This window comes from Pteropus medius, unplaced genomic scaffold (assembly GCF_902729225.1).
Source record: "Pteropus medius unplaced genomic scaffold, Ma_sr-lr_union100, whole genome shotgun sequence".
NCBI lineage: Eukaryota > Metazoa > Chordata > Mammalia > Chiroptera > Pteropodidae > Pteropus > Pteropus medius.
In genome coordinates, this window is record NW_024340849.1 from 29,699,856 (window position 1) to 29,720,582 (window position 20,727).

The 20,727-nt window shown below is 37.6% G+C and overlaps 1 protein-coding gene across 25 annotated transcripts in view; it reads right to left on the reverse strand.

Annotated features, from left to right (window-relative positions):
- The window catches only part of DTNA (dystrobrevin alpha), a 334,755-nt gene that overhangs the window by 159,033 nt on the left and 154,995 nt on the right, over positions 1-20,727 (reverse strand). For 2 of the 25 annotated variants that reach the window (XM_039843486.1, XM_039843467.1), the window contains exon 1: positions 513-704. The exons of 17 other annotated variants lie outside the window; for them this stretch is intronic. The gene's annotated coding sequence lies outside the window, so the exon portion shown is untranslated. Of the gene's footprint in view, positions 1-512; positions 706-20,727 lie in introns of those variants that run through there. 6 more of the 25 variants (XM_039843492.1, XM_039843489.1, XM_039843438.1 and 3 more) reach the window with 5 other exon arrangements.

A 20,727-nucleotide genomic window follows, 5' to 3' on the forward strand; every position in this document is an offset into this window, starting at 1 on the left:
CTAGCAGTAATATGATGAAAGCAGAAACAAAAGCCCAGATACAATAAATACACTACATAACATGCTGGAGAACTTTGTCCTACCGCTTAATTTAGTATAAGAGCCAAGCAACTCTGGACCAATGCCACTAATAAGATGTCCTCTAAGAAAAGTGGACCATTTTCAAACAACAAAACAAGGAAACGCTGCTCAGTTTTACATTGGTCTGACGACACTAATCATCGCATTCTTCTTACTTCCTTCCCAGTTTTCTTTTACTTGCACATACACTCTCACACACATTACCGTAGAACTATAAAAATGCACAACGTTTTAGCCTTTTAAATTAAAAACAGATGAAACTAAAGGTGGGGGAGTTGGAGGGGAACAAGAGAAATCTGTCCTGTGCCTATGTGAGGGTGGGGGTGGGGGTAGGGGAGGCGGGGCGACAGTGAAATTCCACCCAGCAAGTTATGCCACTGCAACAGAAGAAGTAAGAGGAGTTCAGTTTCATAGATTCAATTGTACCTTACCTGGTTTTGTAGTTAAATGCACCAACATGCCCCTAATTCTTCCTCTGAAGTACTACATATGCTGAAAGCTACAGTATTTGACCTTACACATTTCCACAGGAGAAACTCCAAAGTAACCTTTAACTTCAATAAAATGCTGTGTTCATTCTTCCCCTTGTACTCAACACAGAGCAATCTAATACACCTCATCATGTGGTCCGTTACCATGGCAGCAATGAATCCAGCTGCTGAAATACAAAAGACTGACAAAAAGTTGCTTTTTCCCCCTCCACCCACCCTGACAAAGTCAGATTTTTTTTTTTCTGTATGACAAGGCTAATTTGAATATGTTTCTGTTGCTGACTCAACTTTGTGAACAAGAAAACAAAAAAAGAAAAATGAATAGAGGTATTAAGTACAAAAGATCTCTAAAACTTTGAAACCAACTAATGAAACAACTATATGCATATTTAAGTGACCTCTAATCCCTTGAAATACTGATCATTTTGTACTATTTTTGCCAACCAAATATTTTTAAATGCCAGTTACCAACTCTATAGGAAATGCAGCAATAATCTCACAGATCCTTTAAAAATATAAAAAAATACACTAAATAATTCAGTAAACACAGATACCGAAGACACTACTACACCAGTATATAAAGGGCTAGTCTTAGAGTGTTTTCTAGAGCAAACTTCTAATTACAGCTCCGAGATGGGAGGTAAATTTTTTTAATTTTTTTTCCCACCAAAAGCCTGTGTTTAATCATTGTTTAAACAGATTAGGTCTCAGTTCTCTTTAAAATGATCACAGATTTGGATTTGTGTAGATATAGCCTGCTAGCATCAACCAAATTATATTTGGGCTTTTATGTTAAGAGTAAAGGTCTTGCAGTTGGGACAATATCAACTCTGAACAACCTTCGGACCCTCCAAACCAAGGGCTACATAATCAAGATTTAAAGAATCACCTTTAGTTTATTCCTGGTACTCTAAGGAAGGCTGATGGGCGTCCTGGGTGACTGGGGCTTCCTCTCATGTCACCCACTGTCCCTCTCTCTCACCTTGGACATCTTTCACGGCTGGTAGACCCTGTCCTTCAGCCAGAGACTGCTTTGTCCCTCAGGCTTTGCATTGTCACCCTGCTGCTTCCACAGCCTTACTTAATCCTCAGATTTAGCTCATATTTCATCATAATTTGTTTACATATCTATCGTTTCTCTTTAGACATGAACGAACTCTCCTAGGAAAGGGAACGCTGTCTTATATGTCTTTCTCTACCAAGTAACTAGCAAAGGATTTGGCATAATGTAGGGCTCAGTGGTTATTTCTTAAATGGATAAAGCAGGGAATGAATGTTTCACCTCGGTGCAGCGCAGGGAACCTCCCCTGCATTCGCAGCTTTACCTGCTGTGGTTAAACTCTTAAGGGATCCGCACAAGCGTTTCCTTAGTATTCCACACCCCAAAGGGAGGCGGGGAGCACTTCCGGGCAACCGTGAAGTTACATGGACATGGGTTTGAACCTGGACTCGCATCCCAATTAGTGTCGTGATCTCGGATAGATTATTGAAGCTCAGTTGTCTTTCTCTAAAATTCCTACTTTAGAGTTGTGAAAAAGTATTAAATGAGAAAATACCAGGGACTGAGCTGGAAACATACTAAGTGCTCAATAAGTTATTGCTAGTATTATTTACTAAAAATGTTTATGAATTTTGAACAAGAGGGACAATGAATAACCTCACTGACATTTAACTTTCCCTTGCTGATAAAACTGTCTTTTTCAATGAGATGCAGATGACTCATTTATAACATGAGTTTGGGTAATGACACCACATAAATACAATGACCATTTCAGGTAAAGAGCAAGGGTTGTTTGCTCCTATCTAGAAACTAGGGGGACTGACAAGTCAAAAGGTTACACATATTCCCAGAGCAAAATGAACTGTAGGAAGAGTGTTAAAGTTGGTAGTTGATTTAAGAAAAATTTAAAGATAAGAGAAAAATACACTATGTAAAGCAGTTCATTTTGATATTTATATTGGATTCTCAAGAAATGGTCTATAGGTTATTTACTGATTTTTTTTTCAAATTAAAATGGGGTAGAAAGCATTTTCATTATAAAGAGCTTCAGAATAAAAAACTGTTCATTCAGATTGCATTTTTGACAATTTACTGACGTTGTGCTAACAGTAACCTTTAAAAGGTCACCTTGATCTGTAACAAGAGCTGTAAACTGCTCACTAATACTTTTAGCTGCTTTTCTCCACAGTCATCTAACTCAGGAAATTACCTGCCACCAAAGCCAATTGCATAGGAAAATTAGCATTAAAATCCCTTTGAAGACTTAGAGCGGGAAGCAGCAGCCAGGGGTTAAAAAACAAAACAAAACTATGGCAAGGAAAAAATTTTCATCGCAGGACGTTGCCAGAAAAAAATGAATGCCGAGCTTTGCAAGATTTCTCTATCATTAAAAAAAAAAAAAAAAAAGCCCTACAACAAATCAGTTGATATTATTAAAATAGCTTTGGCGCTGTGGTAACTCTGAAAAATCCTTGTGTTGTGACTCATGATGACAGTCCCATAAAGGGTGTAAGTAAGGCAGAAAGGGCAAGAGGCACATGTGCTGGAAAATCAGCACCCCCATCCCTCTTCAGGACAGCTGATGAAGGAAAGACTAATAAAACCACAATTTGAATAATTCATAACTATTCTCATGTGTGGCTGGTGGAATAGCGACTCTTACTGCTTCCTTTAATTTCTTTAGGAGTCTTTACCTTGTGCCTTTTTTCTCCTACAGATTGATTACGTTTCTAATTGTTAATATAGACTGCTATTAGAGAGTTTAACATGGTTAGCAAACATCTTTTGTCAGGTTTTAAAGTAATTCGTTTGATTCTCTTAAGCATCAGGAAATATGATGTCAGTGTGTTTGGTTTCCCAAAGTTTTAAATCCCCTTTTGCAAATGTTAAGATTAATTTCTCGCTCAGTGTGAACAAACTTTGTAACATAATCTGTGCTGGTGTGACCCACTTAATTTCATATGAAGAATCCAATCACCTAGGGAGAAACAGTTTTTGAGACATAATGTTTCAGAAAGTACCCCAGGAAGTCAATTTGCCTATCCCTGGACCCATAGGGAGGGGAGGGAATCTACAAGGTTATTTGCTTCTCTGCTCTCTCTTCAGAAGTGAGGGCACCTAATTTCCTACAAACTCAAAGTAACAGCATGGGCTGAGAATTCAGGAGCTTGAATCAAGCAGGATGGCTACAAAACAAACAAACAAACAAACAAATCCCAAGACAAAACAAAAAACAAACAAACCCCTCCCCCCCCAAAACCTAACTGGCTGCTAACGTTAATACAATTTAAAAAAGACATTTAGAACCTCCATAAATGCAATTTTTGGAGTTACTTTAAAAAATTATTACTTCTTTTATAATAGCACAAAGTGTTTTATTTTTAGGGCATTGTTTTAAATCAAACAAGAAAACCTGTTAACAGCAACGACAACAAAAAAGAACGATTCTTCCAAGAATGTGATTTCTTGAGCTGCTTTTAGCAGCTGACCTAAAAAAATATTAATCGCATTAGTATCTTTGATTCATGATAATTTCTTATGAAAGAACAAGGCTGTTATAATCTATCTCAATTTATATAACTCAGTATCAAGACAGACTATTTTACACTTAAGATGTTTTTTAAAAAATGCACTCCTCTTTTGAATTGTATTAATGGTGCTCTAAATAATAAGGGTTTCTTTGTGTTTTTCTACTGTTGACACATCACAGAAAATAGCTGTTTTTAAATAGCACTGTGAAATCGATGACTACATATCCTATAGATAACTTATTGTGAACCCTGAATCATTTTGCCCTACTCGCTCAAGGAAATTTATTTACAAATGTCTGTTTATGCATTTTTTACCCCTTTAAAATTCATTATTATACAGTTATTCTGAATTTTTTCTTAGTGAAAAGCATAGTTGGGTTTTTAAACTTAACAATAGAAAGTTATACTTCTTGCTTTTTCTCACTAAAAGTTAATATCACATGTCCAGTTGAAAAATAAAAAAAATTATGAAATAACATTAAAAGCACACATGATTCGACTATCAGAGATAACCAATATTTACATTTTGATATATTTTTTCAATGTATATATTAAAACCCTTGGGTAATTTTGAATATTACTTTCTTTTAATGAAAGATATATAAATAAATACAGTATGGTATTATATATTCTTTGGAAATATCTTTTAATGGTTGCATAAGATTCTACTATTTGAATATATCATAATTTATTTAACCATCTCTTATTATTAAATATATATTTAGGCTTTTCTAGGTTTCTTTTTATAAGCAATATACCTTTGTATATAAAGTTTTGGTAATATCCTGGGTTATTTCCTTTGAATAGATTACTGTGGGGGAGGGAGGTTGTTGAGTTTAAGTCAGAAAATCTAAGCACAGAATTTTAGAATTGGCAGGATCCGTACCCATAATTTAGTATAATACTTTCTCTTACTGATGAGGAAACTGAGGCTCAATGAGGTGAAATAACTGGCTCAAAGTTCTGCCATGATTTCTTCTAGCGCTGGACCAGAAACTGGGGTTCTTTGTGAGTTCACTTTGCTTTCTGTAATTTCACCATGCTGACTCTAAATGGCAGTTCATCTCAGAGAGCCTCCTTCCCTGATCCAGTTTGGTGTTATCTGTGAAACTTCACTAATGTGCTCTAGAGTCCAAGGCAGGAATGGGAGTTCCTTGGAGGTGGGTAATGCTAGCTCTCTTGTCAGGGACAATTCACATGGTAGGATCTCTAAAGCTACCTTCCACCAATAGCAAAACAGAGTGGATACTGAGAAGCAGCAAATATACTCCTGGGCCAAAATTTGTCCCGAAGAGAAAAAGATTCCAAGAGAGTTGAGAGGTCAGGATGCTCATAAAGTTAGAGTTTAAATTGCTATCAAATTAGGCAGAGCTTTGTGATGGGCTCTGAGTTCTTTTATGGCCTTGTATTCTGTCAGGAAAATGGAAGATCTGTGTGATTTCAGTGTCCGACTGCAGTGTCAGATTGTCACAGGTCTTCCTCTGTGACAATCCCATGTCCTGTAAAGCCGGGTGTCTTTGCATAGCCATAATGATATCTTCATTTGAAAGGATATATTTTTTTCTGGTCTAGAGGGAAAAGAGAAGGACATGTCTGAAAATCAAGTCTGCCTGTGAAGTCAAGGCAACAAGCAGATTCCTGGACCTCACTCTTGAAAGAATTCATTTTTTTAGTCTGAATACACAGTATTTAGAGATTTTTTTTTGTCTGTTCCGTGTGGCTTATGTTAATTCAATAACTTTTAATTAAGTGCCTTCTAAAAGCACATATTGTATAAGATGTAGGCAAGAAATATAAATGGCCTATATCCTAGATGGGGAGATAAGACTATGGATAACAAAAATATAGCTGTAGATATATAAAAAATATATATAAAATTAATTGACAGTACACAGAGAATTAGGTAGGACATTAAGGGGGAAAAAGCACGGATTCAATGTGCAAAAAGCTTGGAAAGCATTTGCTGTTGGGATATTAGGTGTGTTTCCCCAGATTTTTACTTTGTGTTCAGGGACTTGGAATATAACAGTACAGGAAACATTCTAAAGGCCTATGGAGGGATGCTATGTACCATAAGAACATATTCAGTGACAGAGTAGATGTAGGACTGATAGAGGCTACTGAATTTCTCCCTTCCTTTGTAATGTGTCCCTGGGAAAAAACAAGTAATTAAGTAGGCAGTAGCAAGTTGATGGGGGGAGGGTGGACAGTAACTGCCTATGAAACAATATGTGTATATATCACAGGAAATGAGATGAAGAGACCAGAAAGCAAATGCAATGTCATGCACCCAGTAGGCACTCAGTAAAAGTTAATTATTAATGACAATTATGATAAAAACTATTGTATCAGAAAATGAAGCAAGTTAGAAAAATTAAGGCAGGACTGTAGAAGAATAAATTATTATGGAAAAACACTGATTAAAAAACAATAGAATAGAAGGTGATTTAGGGGGAAAGAAAAAATAGAAGCATATGTAGTTCAAGAGAACACATAGCAAAATTATCCAGAAAGGGTAACAGAAAAAGAATCCTGAAGAAATACACACTATTGAGAAAACTGTTTGAATAAACTGAGACAAATAACAAACTAATATTTAAAATTTTATTCTATATACTTAAATGATTTCCACTATTAGAATGAATGAGAAAGGTTCATGTGGTAAACACATTTTATATAAACTGATCCATAATATAAAGGTATTGGGCACTTTGGACTTTTCTGGATGTCTGTGGTGGCAAATACTCCCTTGGCAGGGACCATCTGCATTTCAGAGGGTCACTGTGAACTGGGTAGTTCACTGGAGTCTACCTGGGCAGTATTATCTGAGCTCTACACTTCCCACTGGTCAATTCTTCATTAGGCCATTGCATTCCGTTTATAGCCCCACAGTGACATTTCAAATAGAGAAATTAGAAAAAACCATTATACGATGGTGAGTAATACACAGGAAGGGAAGTGGCATAGAAGCCTGTGAAGAAGGCACTTAAGCATTTGAAAGGATAGCTGCACTTAAGTAATGATGAGCAGGTGTTGTTTTTTTTTTTAACTGAAGGCACCACAGTATGCCTTTGCCAGGTGAGACATTAGGACAGAACTCCTGCTATCCTATCAAAATTATGGCTTACAATTAATACAGGGCAGAAAAGGATTAGCATTCTATGGTTTTATCAGAGATAAAAAGTGTCTTCAGAGGATATTAGCCACTCGTATTCATTATATGACAAGATATTTTATATCCCATTGCATTCTGTTTATAGCCTCACAGTGACATGTGAAATGGAGAAACTTATGTGTTTATATGCTCCTATCCACACACACTGAGCAGAAACCCTAAGTTACACATTAGTTCCTGTGGTTTGGCTGCCCACTCATATTGTCATATTTGTAGCAATAATATCCAAAGTATTAAACACAGACATTATTTGTTTGATCTATTTTAGGTTCGGGATATCTTTAGTATAAACACTGTCGATCAATTAAAGAATAAAAGTAAGCAAAAATATTTTATATTCACTGTAATCCCACCAACCATAGTTAACATTTTTTTGTATTTACTTATACATACCTGTTTCTATGTAAATATGTAGCTTGACTTTAAAACGATTTGTTACTTTTTAAACTGCAGCCTTTTCCATATTCTAAGGGAGGCTACAGGCTTTATGACTATCTTTGAGATTGCTCTTTTTTTTTTGAGTAAATCTTAATGGGTCTACTGCTTATATAACACCTAGCCTGGAACACAGTGGTGGAAAGAAGAGAAACTAAGCCACTCAAAAATGCTGTGCTGATTATGGGTTGAATAGCTGGAAGATTATGAGTTATTAACTGGAATGGGGACAGGTCCAGGAACTAGATCTGGAGAGAATGGGCATTAAAGTTCTGAACATGGGGAGCAAGATCCAGGTCAAAGGGAACTCTAACCTGTGGGGGAGGCAGGTTCTAAAACATGGTGGCCCAGGAGGAGAGAGCCAATATGGGACCCCTTCTGAAGGATATCACTAAGGAATAATAATGCTGATGACTAATTTTTAATATTATGACTTGTATTATCTGTCTGTTGCCAAGATTTTAGAAAAGCCTTGAGAACTGTTCTTAACTTCGCGGTGAATAATTCGGTCTGTGTCCATGCTTGGAATGGGTTATCGGGAAAAAACATCCTCTCGAAGGTGATTTGGTGGTATCTCAGAACTCTCTGAGAAAGTGACATTTGAGATGACACCTGTAATGGATAGAGAGGAGGCCTTTCCGGCAAGGGGAAGAGCACATGGGGGGGAGCACCTGATGTGTTCCAGGAATGCGTGAAGACGGGTGTTTGGAGTGCTGTCAGTGAAGGGCAGGGGTCATGGCATTAAAACGCTGCCAGGGACCAGGGCTTCGTAGGCCATGTTGGAGATTCTGAAACGTATTCTAAGTGCAGATGGAAAGCTTTGGAAGGATTGAAAACATAACAGTAACATAATCTACCTTTTATTTTTAAAATAACACCCTGGCTATGTTGTGGAGAATGATGGGAGAGGATCAAGAGTCGATAAAGTAAAACCAGCATGGAAGCCGACTGATGATGATGAACTGAAATGCTGACAATAGAAACAGTGAGAAGTGGACACATTCGACATTTATTTTGGAGGTAGCGTTGATAGGAATCAGTCGTAGACTGAATGTGGCAGGATGAGTAAGAAAAGAGTATAAGGAAAAAGCCCCAGCATTCTGACACAATTGGAGCTGCCATTTACTACAACACAGAAGCTCGATGCGGGAGCTTGTTGAGGGAACGCAATGAGGAGTGAGGCGTGTGTGAAACTGTTGAACTTGAGATGTCTGTGAGACATTAAGTATCAATGTCACTTAGGCTGTGTCTATATATACCCAAAGCCCTGAGGATAGGGCTTGGAAGGAAATATACATGTGAGAGTTGCAGGTTCAAAGGGATTTTTTAAAGCCTTGGAAATAAAAAGACATACATAGAGAAGCATGCTTAAGCCCCAAGACAGAATGCCAAGAAAACCTTGTGAGTGTGCCTCTATAGAAGCTAAGACAGGCGAGTTTTTCAGGAAGGAAGGGGTGGTCTTTGAGTTGAAAGCTACGGAGAGTTTGAGTAATATGAAAATGGAGATAGGATTCATTGGCTTTGGAATATGAAGATAATGATGACCTTCATAAGAAACTTTTTTTTTTTTTTTCCTGGAAAGGTGAGGGACAGGAAAAGAATGGGAGGTGAGGAATTGGAGTTGGTCTGTGTGGACAATTTTTCTTTTCTTGAGAAAGTTGGATTTGTAGGGGAGAGAAGTGGAGTAGTAACTCAAAGGAAACACAAAATCAAGGGACTGTTTCCCACAAAAGAGACTAGAAAATACATGCTGAGGAGAGTGGTCCACTAAAGGCAGAGAAGCTGGAGATGTGGGAAAAGAAACGGCTGATTGAATGTGCTCAGTCCTTGAGAGAGTAAAAGGGGTGGGATATAGAGTACATGTGGAGAGAAACCACCTCCCCTGAAATGAGGGAGGGAGGAGTTGAAGGGTGCAGATAAAGGTATATTTGTACATTTGGGGATGGAAAGTTCCTATCAAATGGCTTCTATCATCTCAGTGAAGTAAGAAGCAAGATTGCCAGCTCAGAATGAGGACTGGTTTGATGCAAGTGGAGAAATAATAAACTAGTCATTGGAGAGAAAGAGAGTGAGCTGACTATGGAAATAGTAGAATAGCCATGGAGTGATGCAAGCACATCTGAAGTAGCGATCAGGAGCCTAGCATAATACCAGCATGCTCAGTTGTGTGGTTTTCTTTAACAAAACTCAGCCAAACAGGTACAAGTATAGGTAAGCCAGGTGAGTAGGTTCATCCAGGGCTTAGCTATTACCTGGTGAATGTGATGGGAGGAAAGACGTGCAAGGGAGTTGATGGTACCTAAAAGGGAAGATTGCATTGGAGATGGGCCACACATTCTAAGCCAGCAAGAAGGAAAGTAAAGACAGGAAGAGGTTGTTTGGTAGTGAGAAAGAACTAAGACCAAAAGACCCTGTAATGAACACGAACAGTTGCAAATGTAGAGATCAGAGCAGAAGAGTTGGAAGGGTATGTGGTGCTCAGAGAATGGGTATCTTACTTTCTGATTGTGGAAGCAGTTCAGTTTCTGAAGATAAGTAGCTTCAGTGGTCAAAGAAGTAAATAGCTGATGTCAAATGAAGGGATTTTTTTTTTTCTGGATATAAGGAAGGTATTGATTAGATCAACCCATAGGTATAATGAAATAATCAAGAATGGAGATACGAGTTGGAGTCGGGATGTGTATGTGACCTATGCAGAACCAATCAATGTCTTTTGGGAGACAGAGTCAAGCTCTTTTTTTCTGTGATATATGGCTGGGTAGGTTATGTATGCTTCGAGGTGCTGGTGGCTTTTTTTTTTTTAAATCATTGCATTGATAGAGCCTCCTTCCTTATTAATCCAATGCCAGAGGAAAATAGAGCTAAGAAAGGAGAAAGAGCCAAGGTCCCGAGCCTAACTTCGGAATCCCTGAATCTACTCTTTATCTAAATCCTGACAGTCTCCAAGTTAAGCTAACTTGAGTGATTTTTTTTTAGTCACTTGCAAACACAAAGCATTAACTAATATGGATGTGTGTGTTTCACAAAAAAGAAAAATATGGAAATGTAACAGATTTGTTATCTACCCAATTTCCATTTCCCCATTTTTCTTTGCTGGCAGAACTGTTGTCCATGCCCCCACCACAGGTCTCAACGAAAGGTCTAAATCAATCACTGTTGTTGCCATCCTTTTGCCAGTGATGCCAATAAAATATGAAGGAAAATCTTTCAAGGGAAATGTAGTAGATTAAGTATTGTGATAGTTAATTTTATGTGTCAACTTGACTTGGCTATGAAGTGCCCAGAAATTTCATTAAACATTATTCTGGATATGTCTGTGAGGATACTTCTGGATGACATTAACATCTGAATGGTAGATTTAGTAAAGCAGATTGCTTGCCCCAATCTGTTGAATGCCTGGATGGAACAAAACACTGAGCAAGATATTATTTGCTCTCAATTCCTGGTGGTCTTTGAGCTGAGACGTCGGTCCTCTCTTGCCTTCAGACTCAGACTGAAACTTACCTCTTTGGCTCCTCTGGTTTTTGGGCTTTTGGACTACAGATCTAGGGGCTTCTCAGCCTCGGTAACTGTGTAAATCAATTCCTCATAATAAATCTCTTTCTTTATACATCCTTTTGGTTCAGTTTCTCTGGAGAAGTCTGACTAATATAAGCAGTGCCCCTCAAAAATTCATGTTCATCAAGAAACTCAGAATGTGGCCTTATTTGGAAATAGAGTCTTTGTGGATGTAATTACCTAAGGACTGAGATGAGATCATACTGAATCAGGGTGGGCCCTAAATCCAATGACTGGTACCCTTGTAAGAAGAGGAGAAGGCCTGGACAGAGGCACACACACACAGAGAAGGCTATGTAAAGATGGAGGCAAAAGTTGGAGTGATGCAGCTACAGGCCAAGGAGGCCAACGATTGCTGGAGCGACCACAAGTTAAGAAGAGGCAAGGAAGGATTCCTCCCTAAGGCCTTCAGAGGGAGCACGGACCTGCCAACACTTTGATTTCTGACTTCTCTCCTACAGAACTATGCGAGAATACGTTTCTGTTCTTTTTAGTCAACAAGTTTATGGTAATTTGTTACGGCAGCCCTGGGAAACTATTATATAGGGTTTATGGAAAGTTCTCTTCATTCAAACAAGAGACACAGAGAGAAACCAAAAAGCCGGTGGATTTTCTCTCCTGCTTATATGTATGCAGGGAGAGATCACACAAATGATTTTCTGATGAGTAGTGACATTTTTCTCATTTAAATAAGAAACCATCCTTTTTCCAAGCACTGAAATGTATATCTTGTCTGGGTTACTTCAAATTTCCCTTTTGATGGGCATGGAAGGTGAAGTATTGGCAGAACACGAGGATGGGGTCTGACCTCAGAATTACTTTCCAGTGCTGACATTTCTTTGATGTTCTGTTTTTCTCCTTAAAAATTCATGCTAATTTTGCTTTCAACTCAATAGTATATTCGTTACTGTTTTTATAAAAATGTAATGTCCCCCTTCCCCTTTATTTGAGTAAAACATTTTAACAAGGAACGATATTTCTTCCTGGGACGTCGGAAGCCCAGGCGTACAGACAAGTAGCCCAATTAGAACAGAACAGCATTATAAGGATGCACTTTGAGTTGTTGGTGTTTTCTTCAGAAAGTATAAGGTATTTTTTATTTTATGGGTTAATTTCACCATCTAGCTAAAAGTCCTCTTACTATCCATGCTTCTTTTGCTTCTCTATTGCTTTTTAAAACAATGGCCTTTCAAAATGGAGAGAAATGTTTGGAATCCGTAAAAACTAAATTTGAAAAAGATTGTACTATCAAACAATGAAGTAAACACTAAAATATTTTTTTAAAAACACTGAATAATCACAATCATAAACATTTGGAAAAAGCTGTTTGGGAGTGTGAGTCCTAGACGCTTCATTCTATATTCTGTAAATATTATATCAAAGATACTAAGATCCAATCCCTTTGCTTCTCCAGTCATTCTCTGGACCACTATCAGACCATAGAGAAGGACATTACGCTAAATGCTAATTCTTATTTTTCTGATTTAATGAGCTACTTCTGAGAAAGCTACTGTTTCACCAGCCCATTGGAAACATCTGGGTTGGCTAGGGCAGAATTAAGGCTTGGGTCACCCAGCTGAAACTAATGTCAGTATTTCAGTTGTTCATTTATGTTCTTCGGACTCGTAGACATGCCTCCACTGGTTACTAGGCAACCACAGTTTACAATGGTTAGTACACATTAAGCATGAACTCTATGTGTATGAAAGGGATCTGAATATTTTAATGAGAAGGCAATCAAGAGCTGACCTAGACTATTATCTTTGTTATTAGGTGAGGCAAAGCATGAGGGCCTTAAGCATCTTTCAGAAAAGGGATTAATAATATTTTACTGAAAAGCGTTTGTGCTTACAGGTGACAATCCTACATACAACAGTCTCAGAACTGGATGATATGGAAAACCTCAGAGTCTTTTTTATTAGATAGAGGAATTCTTGTTAAGAACTGAGTTTAGGACACAGAACTACCGGCCCTGCTCCTTAGGCCCTTTCACTCCTTGTGTTGTAGGAAGGGAGAATCCAAGGGAGCAGCTATTCTCAACCTTTTGGCACTAGGGACTGGCGCTCCTATGAGAATCTAACGTCTGATGATCTGAGGTGGAGCTGAGGTGGTGATGCTAGCACTGGGGATTGGCTACAAATACAGATGTAGCTTCGCTCGCTGGCCTGCCACTCACCTCTTGCATACTGTGTGGCCTGGTTCCTAACAGGCAATGGACAGGTCGGAACTGGTCTGTGCCCTGGGGGCAGGGTGGGGACTCATGCAAGAGAGAATGAGAAGGTTTTTATACTAGAGTAATTTCACCCTTATGCTTAATATCTGCAAATGTTTCTTGCCAAAGGAGAATTCAAGATGCTGTGGGAATGTGCCAGGGATTTAAGTGTGGCATGCTATCTCACTTGTGGTGGCACCCTTGGTGGTGGAGAAGGTATATCAACTGAAGGGAACTAAATCTATGGCAGTATAAAATGAGGGTCTGGTGAGCTGAGGCTATGAGATGCTCATTTGCTGTGGCTAAATGGGAAGAATGTAGCCTTCTCTGGAATGTAGTGAGGATTTTTTCTCTCCAAGTGTGCCTTTTGTAGATGCTACTGCCCTGGGAAGAAATTCAACTTCAGAAGGGAAACCATGTGATACTGGAGTTGCTTATATATATTAGGAAGGGATAGTATAATAATAAAGACCTGTTCTTAGAAAAAGACAGCTACCTTACTTATCCATGCAACTAGAATTAGAAGAAAAAATATATGTATTTATCTGAGTCTGAAAGCATTTTATAAACACAAATAACCACAGTAAAATTTCTAGTCCACCGTTACAGAATTGTTAGGAATTAAAAGAACAGAGAGCTACATTATTCACTTGCTTTGATAATTTGAAACTATCAGATTCAAAGTTTAAGATTTTGCTAAAATGAACTATACATATTTAAAAATCAGGTTTTAGAAGTTACAAAAATCAATTGATGGTTAAAATACAAGCTAAAACAATAAACTGTCGGGTTTTGATAGAAAAACATTGCTCCATCCTTTCCTGTGATGATCATAGCTTTAAAAATCATACTTACGTAAAGATAAGCAGCATGATGCAAATTCTTCTGGAGAAATAAAGGAGCAATTGACTAACAAAAGACAACTCAACAAGGCAGGGACATAACCTGGGAATGTAAATGGAACTCTTATTTTTCCTAAGATGTACACTTATCTTACTTAAAGATAGACACAACAGTGTATATAGGCTAGTCATATTTTCAAAAATTCTTTTTCATTTCTGGAATGTTACCAAGTTATTCTTAAGACAGTAGTAGACCAAAGACATAGAAAGGTATCTTTTTGCTTCAATACATCAAAATTTATGGAACACAGTTTTATATATTTTTTCAAAGAAGTGAATTCATATGTCATAATCACTTTTAGTTGCCATTTTTAGCATCACATTATGCCTGTCATCACCTGGACTATTATGGTATTCCCATTAAAAGGCAGTTTAGGGCTTTTGTGCTGGGTTTTTTTTCTCTCTGTCCTCTCTCTCTCTCTCTCTATCTATCTCTCTCTCTCTCCCCCCCCCCCTCTCTCTCTCTCTCACACACACACACACATTCACACACTCACTTACCACTCACTCACTCACTCACTTACTCACTCACTCACTCACTCACTTACTCACAGTCATGCACACAAGAGAGTAAGCAGGATGAGGGCCAGGAAGACATTTCTGGTTTTGTTCAGCCATACGTCTAGCACCTAGCAAAGCTCCAGACATTCACTTAACTCTCAATAAGTACTTGATGAATAGTAAATATAGTTCTATATATTATAAATAAAAACCAAAATCAATCTTATTTTCTCAGTCTTTTCTCCATAGACTCAAAACTTCTTTTGGGGGGGGTGGTGGGAAATTAAGAATATAGGAATATTGGCTAATTTATTGTATGGTAGAAAGTGGCTAGGTGGTAAGAGTCTCAGTTCTTCGTTGTGGCTTTGTTGCTAATTATTGGGGTAGTACTTAACCTCTCTGGGTCTCAACTTCCTCAAATGTAAAATTAGGAGTTTGCTATGGTCTGAATGTTTGTGTTTCCCCCAAATTTATATGTTGAAATCCTAATGCCAAATATGACAATATGGGAGGTGGGGCCTTTGGTTATGGAAATGCTTTGGTTTGGAAATGCTTAGGTTATGAGAGTGGAGCCATTATGAATAGGATTAGTGTTTTATAAAAGAGACCCCACAGAGCTCCTAGTCCCTTCTACCAGCAACGAACCAGGAAGAAGGCTCAGACCAGAGCACGACCAGGCTGGCACCCTGATCTTATACTTCCAGCCTCCAGAACCGTAAGAGATAAATTTCGGTTGTTTATAAGCCACCCAGTCTGTGGTATTTTGTTATAGCAGCCTGAATGGACTAAGATGAGGGTCTAGGAGAGACTTCCAGAAATGTTCCTTCTGATGCTTAAATTCTGTAAAGTCCAAGACCTAAACTGTGGTAAAATTAACTAGGGTATCACTTGGAATAGTTATACCTTATTTATCTCAGGCTCTCAGGTGCCTAGCACAGAGCCAGGGAATATAAGAGACATATAATATACATTTAAAGAACAAATGAATGAATGATCATTATAGGTATAAATGTGGCCTATGCATCATTAGGATTTTTCACAAAAGGAAGGAAACCTTCTCTATGGATACTGGTTTTTGCAATTAAAATGAAGTTAGAAGAGGGTTTTTTGAAAATTTTGAGTTTTATTCATGTCAATTATTATTCTTATATGTAGTACTTGAATAGTGTGATTAAAAAAATTTCACAGCACATTTATGTGCGCTCTTAAAAAGTGTTAATTGTATTGCTATGTCTAGGGAAATTTTTATTTTGCATTCTAAACAAACTCTTTCATAATTAGTCATAAATATTCATTTCATAAATATTCTTAAAGAGAAAAAAAGAGAGACCAAATCCTTGCTTTCAAAAGCTCCTACCTCTAGTGGTGATTCTGGATAACACGCAGCCTTAATATCCTATCAGTCTACAGTTTTAGACATCATCATTTTCAGGCATATGCTCACATCAATAAATGAGGTTTCTGCATAAATAGGTCTCAGATCCACAAGGTGCTACATCTTTTAAACTCTTGTTGCACAGGAATACTGCTAATTTTAGCATCAACCTAAACATAAAACTTATTTGCCAATAAAAAAAAAAGATCTGTAGACTTATAAATAGCTTACTCCTCAGGAAATACTTTAAATGGAAAAATCTCACATTGTCTCACACACGTATTCTTACAGGATTAAATTGGAAAGCTCTTTCAGAGTTGCAGTGAAAATATATGGCTTAACATTCTTGTTCTGCCACTTACCAGAAACACGACACTGGCAAGTTACCTAAACTCTTGGAACCCTAGTTTTCTTATCTAAATAAGGAGAGAAATAATAGCTAATAGGAAGAATTATTATGAAAATTAAATAAGATAACGGTCACGGAGCAACTTCTTTGGCGCTTGGCACAAAGTGGCGCAGATCCTCTCTGAAAGGTCCCTTCTTCTCTAATGCAGCTCTCTTTTTGCTTGTAATGACTGGGTGAAATGTTAAAATCTTCATCACACTGGAACCACTTAAGCATACCTAAAAACACGACCCTCCATACTTCATCTAACACCAAAAAGGAGACTATTTTGAACGTGTTACAGGAGATTCAAAGATAAAACACTTGGTGTTTGCCATTGATGAAAGTTTCAGAGGACAGACAGATACCATGAGAAATTCCAACGCGAGCCTGTGAGTGACTGAATGAGATTACTTTTCTTTCTGTTGTCTACAATAGGAGCCAATCTAGAAATGGCCCAAAGGGCTATGTGAATTCAGAGACAGAACTGATAACTGTTGACTCAGGAGGGGTTTATCAGTGACTTCACTGTAATGGTAACAGCAACAGCTGTGACGGATCTTAAAAGATAACTAGGATGTTGCAAGCCACTGAAGAGTTCATGTGTGCTTGCGGGTGACGGGGATTTGGAGAGAGTCATGAAAAGAGTGGAGTCAGAAGAACCAGCATGAGCAAAAGTAAAGGCACAGAGCATGGCTGAGAGAAGGCAGGTCATTCTCAGGTTAGCAGAGGTCAACTGATGAGCAGCAAAGGTGGGCAGTGAGACTCAAGAGGTTTATTGTGCCTATATTATGACATGCTAAGGAATACAGGACACAGAATACGCTCTGTAGTTGATGGGGCAGCAAACACTGGCTTTCAGACAGAAGTGGGTGGGAGTAATTAGGTCATGTTGGCTACTGTTTGTTAGGCATCTATTACATACCTAGAACTTTACTTGGTTGTTTTAGTTGTTTTATGAACATTATTTTCTAGTCCTCACAACAAATTAGACATGCCTTTTCATGTGGTAAATCTGAGGCTCAGAGAGTTTAAGTAACTTGCTGCTCAAGATTATACATTTTTAAATTAAGCAAATGGCATGAAAGAAGCAATAGGATACTTAAAATATTAATTTCAGAGCACACCATTAAAGAATGGAAATGATGAGATCTGAATGTAAATTAGGAAGTTGATATAAGCACTCATGCTTTAAAAGGAAAATCGAGTAGAAACAATGACAAGAGAAAATCTGTGTTCAAAGCAAGGCAATTCAAGGTTTGGGCAAGTTTTCTTAATACGGGTATATTCTGAAATGACTTGAGTTTGTTAATAATAAGCAATGTTGCTTCTGTGTTTTAAAATTATTTTATGACTATATTACATGAGAGACAGTAGAGCAAAATAATTAAGCTCTCAGGCTCTGAAAACAGACTTGAATTTTCACCTCATGTTATTTAACCTCGGGTAGATCATTTAATTTTTCTGGCCCTAGTTTTCCTCATCTTTAAAAAGGAGATTATTATTACCTATGTTATGGGGTTGTTTAAGCATGAAATGAAGCGTATACGTATACAGAACAGTGTTTGGCATAAAGGAGGAACTCAGTAAGTATCAGCCAGTGTTGCTCTGTGCCTTTGTCTTTATTTGCTAATTTTTTATTTAGACATTATCTGTAGTGTGCCAAGCACTAGGCTATTTTCCAGGGATACAAAGATGGATAATAGATGATTTCTGCCTTTAAACACATTTGATTTTTCCCACACTATAATCTGTGATTCAGCAGAAGTACTACTGACTGCATCTTGGTTAAAGCACTTTCCTGAACTATCTGGGCACTGGTGATGTAAAATCTCTATTCGTAATGTCGCTCATTTGTGTAAGAACTAATTCCTCCATCCCTCCTTCCCCCTCCTCCAAGATGACGTTAAGATATGTTTAGCCTGGTTATCTATGAAAGGCGTTCCCCTTGACCCACCAGGCAATATTATAAAGTTAGCGAGATTATTTCGGTAGCCTCCTCCTAACTTGTGTGTACCAAACCCTCAGAAGTTGAGTTTTTGCACTGCTGGCCCAGGATTCTCTTCTTTGCTAATTCATTTCTCTCACCTATGATGTAATATCCATTATGAATGGATGCATTTCTCTCCCCAAGAGTATTTTATTTTAAACATGACTATAAAGCCTCACTTCCAGAAACTAGAGAGAAATGTTAATGACTAGAATTTTCAGTGCTGTACCAAACCAAGGAAGATGTGTTTTGAGAACATCAGTTATTCACTGCATCTTAAACCATACTGTAAAGTTACTCATCCCTGTGTTTCCCAATTTTAGGTTATGAAGGGGCGTCCAAAAGTAATTTTGCTCCTGATAGTATTTTCACTTTATTTGAAAGGATTCGCAAGCAGGTACTGCATTGGTTGAATAGACAAAAATTATTGGTAGGGAGGCAATATGTCCCTTCGAGAGTACTCACAATACATTAAAATGGGCAGATGAGCAGTCATGACGACCTCTGAGAAAAGATTGAAAAGGGAATGTCTACATAAATAAATGAGAAGGAAATGAAAACAGCAAGGCACTTGCATTTAAAATAACCAAGTAAAGTGACAAAATGATTCAGTGAAAAGCTACTTTAATACCAAGGAAGCCTTTTAGAGTGAGTGGGATTGTTGGTGAATTGTTTACTTGTCAAAAAAGACAGACATTAACATCCTGATCACTTTGCTTTCCAATACAGTCAGTATTTATTATAGGAAATGTGAAATGTTCAGATCATAAGGCATCGAGTAGCAAACAACCATTACTGAAAGAGAAAGGTCAGATCCATAATAAAATAGATCTGAAGTTCTAGATTTAAATGTGAATGCAGGAATGAGACTGATACTCTAAGAAGAGGTTCTTTTATCATACATATAGAAGCTTGTGAAATGTGAATATTAAAAAAGTAAAAATCATATTTGCTATGTAGCTGAGAATTTAAAAATCTTCCTATTAATTTGACATGCAAGATTGAAATATCAACAATGATCTTATTAACAGCAACAAATTAACACTATGACATTGTATAGCTTAGAATATGGCTTTAAATATATTAAGCTAAATTTTTTTTCAGTGTAAAAAACCCCATTTTACATTTAACTTTAAATTTATTTCCTGAGAATCATTTATTTTCCTTGAGAGAAGCAAGTGATCCCTGTTCGCTTTTCTTCCGATAATTTTGGAAGAAATTAATGAAGTCCTGATTGGTTAGTTAGGATCTAACCAGGAAAAGAGAAAACACTTAAATATTGAAACCAAATGGAATTTAATCCAGGGAAATGATTACACAGATAATGAAGGAATTGAGACGCTAAACTGGGGATAGTGAATCAAACTGGAGATTAGCAGCGGCAGAGAGTTAAAGGCACTGCCACCCACAAGTCTCAAGGGACAAAAGGAAGAGGTGATATTACTGCAGCCCAGAGTGCAAAGTCGTTGGGGGAAGCTAGAGGTAAAAGGTAAAAGGAGCTGGGTTTGGGGGCCAGAAAACCCAGCCAATAGGAGTCACACTATCATGGAACCAGCAGAGTAGAAACAGGGCAAGGAATGCAGGGTAAAGGTAAAAAGAGAGGTACAGAGTGGCACAACAGGAAAATAGAACGTTAAGTAAATAAGTTTTCCATTTTCATTTTCTCCACCCAAGTAATGTCACGCTAGACAAACTGATTTACTGATATTTTTAAAGGGAACCAAGTTGAGTTCCTGGGAACTGCACCCAACCAACGTCTTGTAAATAAATGAAATCGCCATTTTTGTTCCGCATACAATCCCAATAAACCAAATTTATAAACCCTTAAGAGTATGAGAGATTATCCACATTCATTTTGAAGTTAACCAAAAGTATAAAGAAAGCATCACTGTCTTTTGGATTAGATTTAGACAATGATCAATGCTCTGTGTTTTACTCAGAATTGTGAACAGAGGTATATTCTGACATTCTAGAAATCATCATTCTTCAAAGCGGATAATAAAGCCATACTTTGAAAACTAGACTCAAGAGGAGGTGGAAAGATACACAATTTCCTCAAAAAGACCACCACTCTATTCCTCTGTTTTG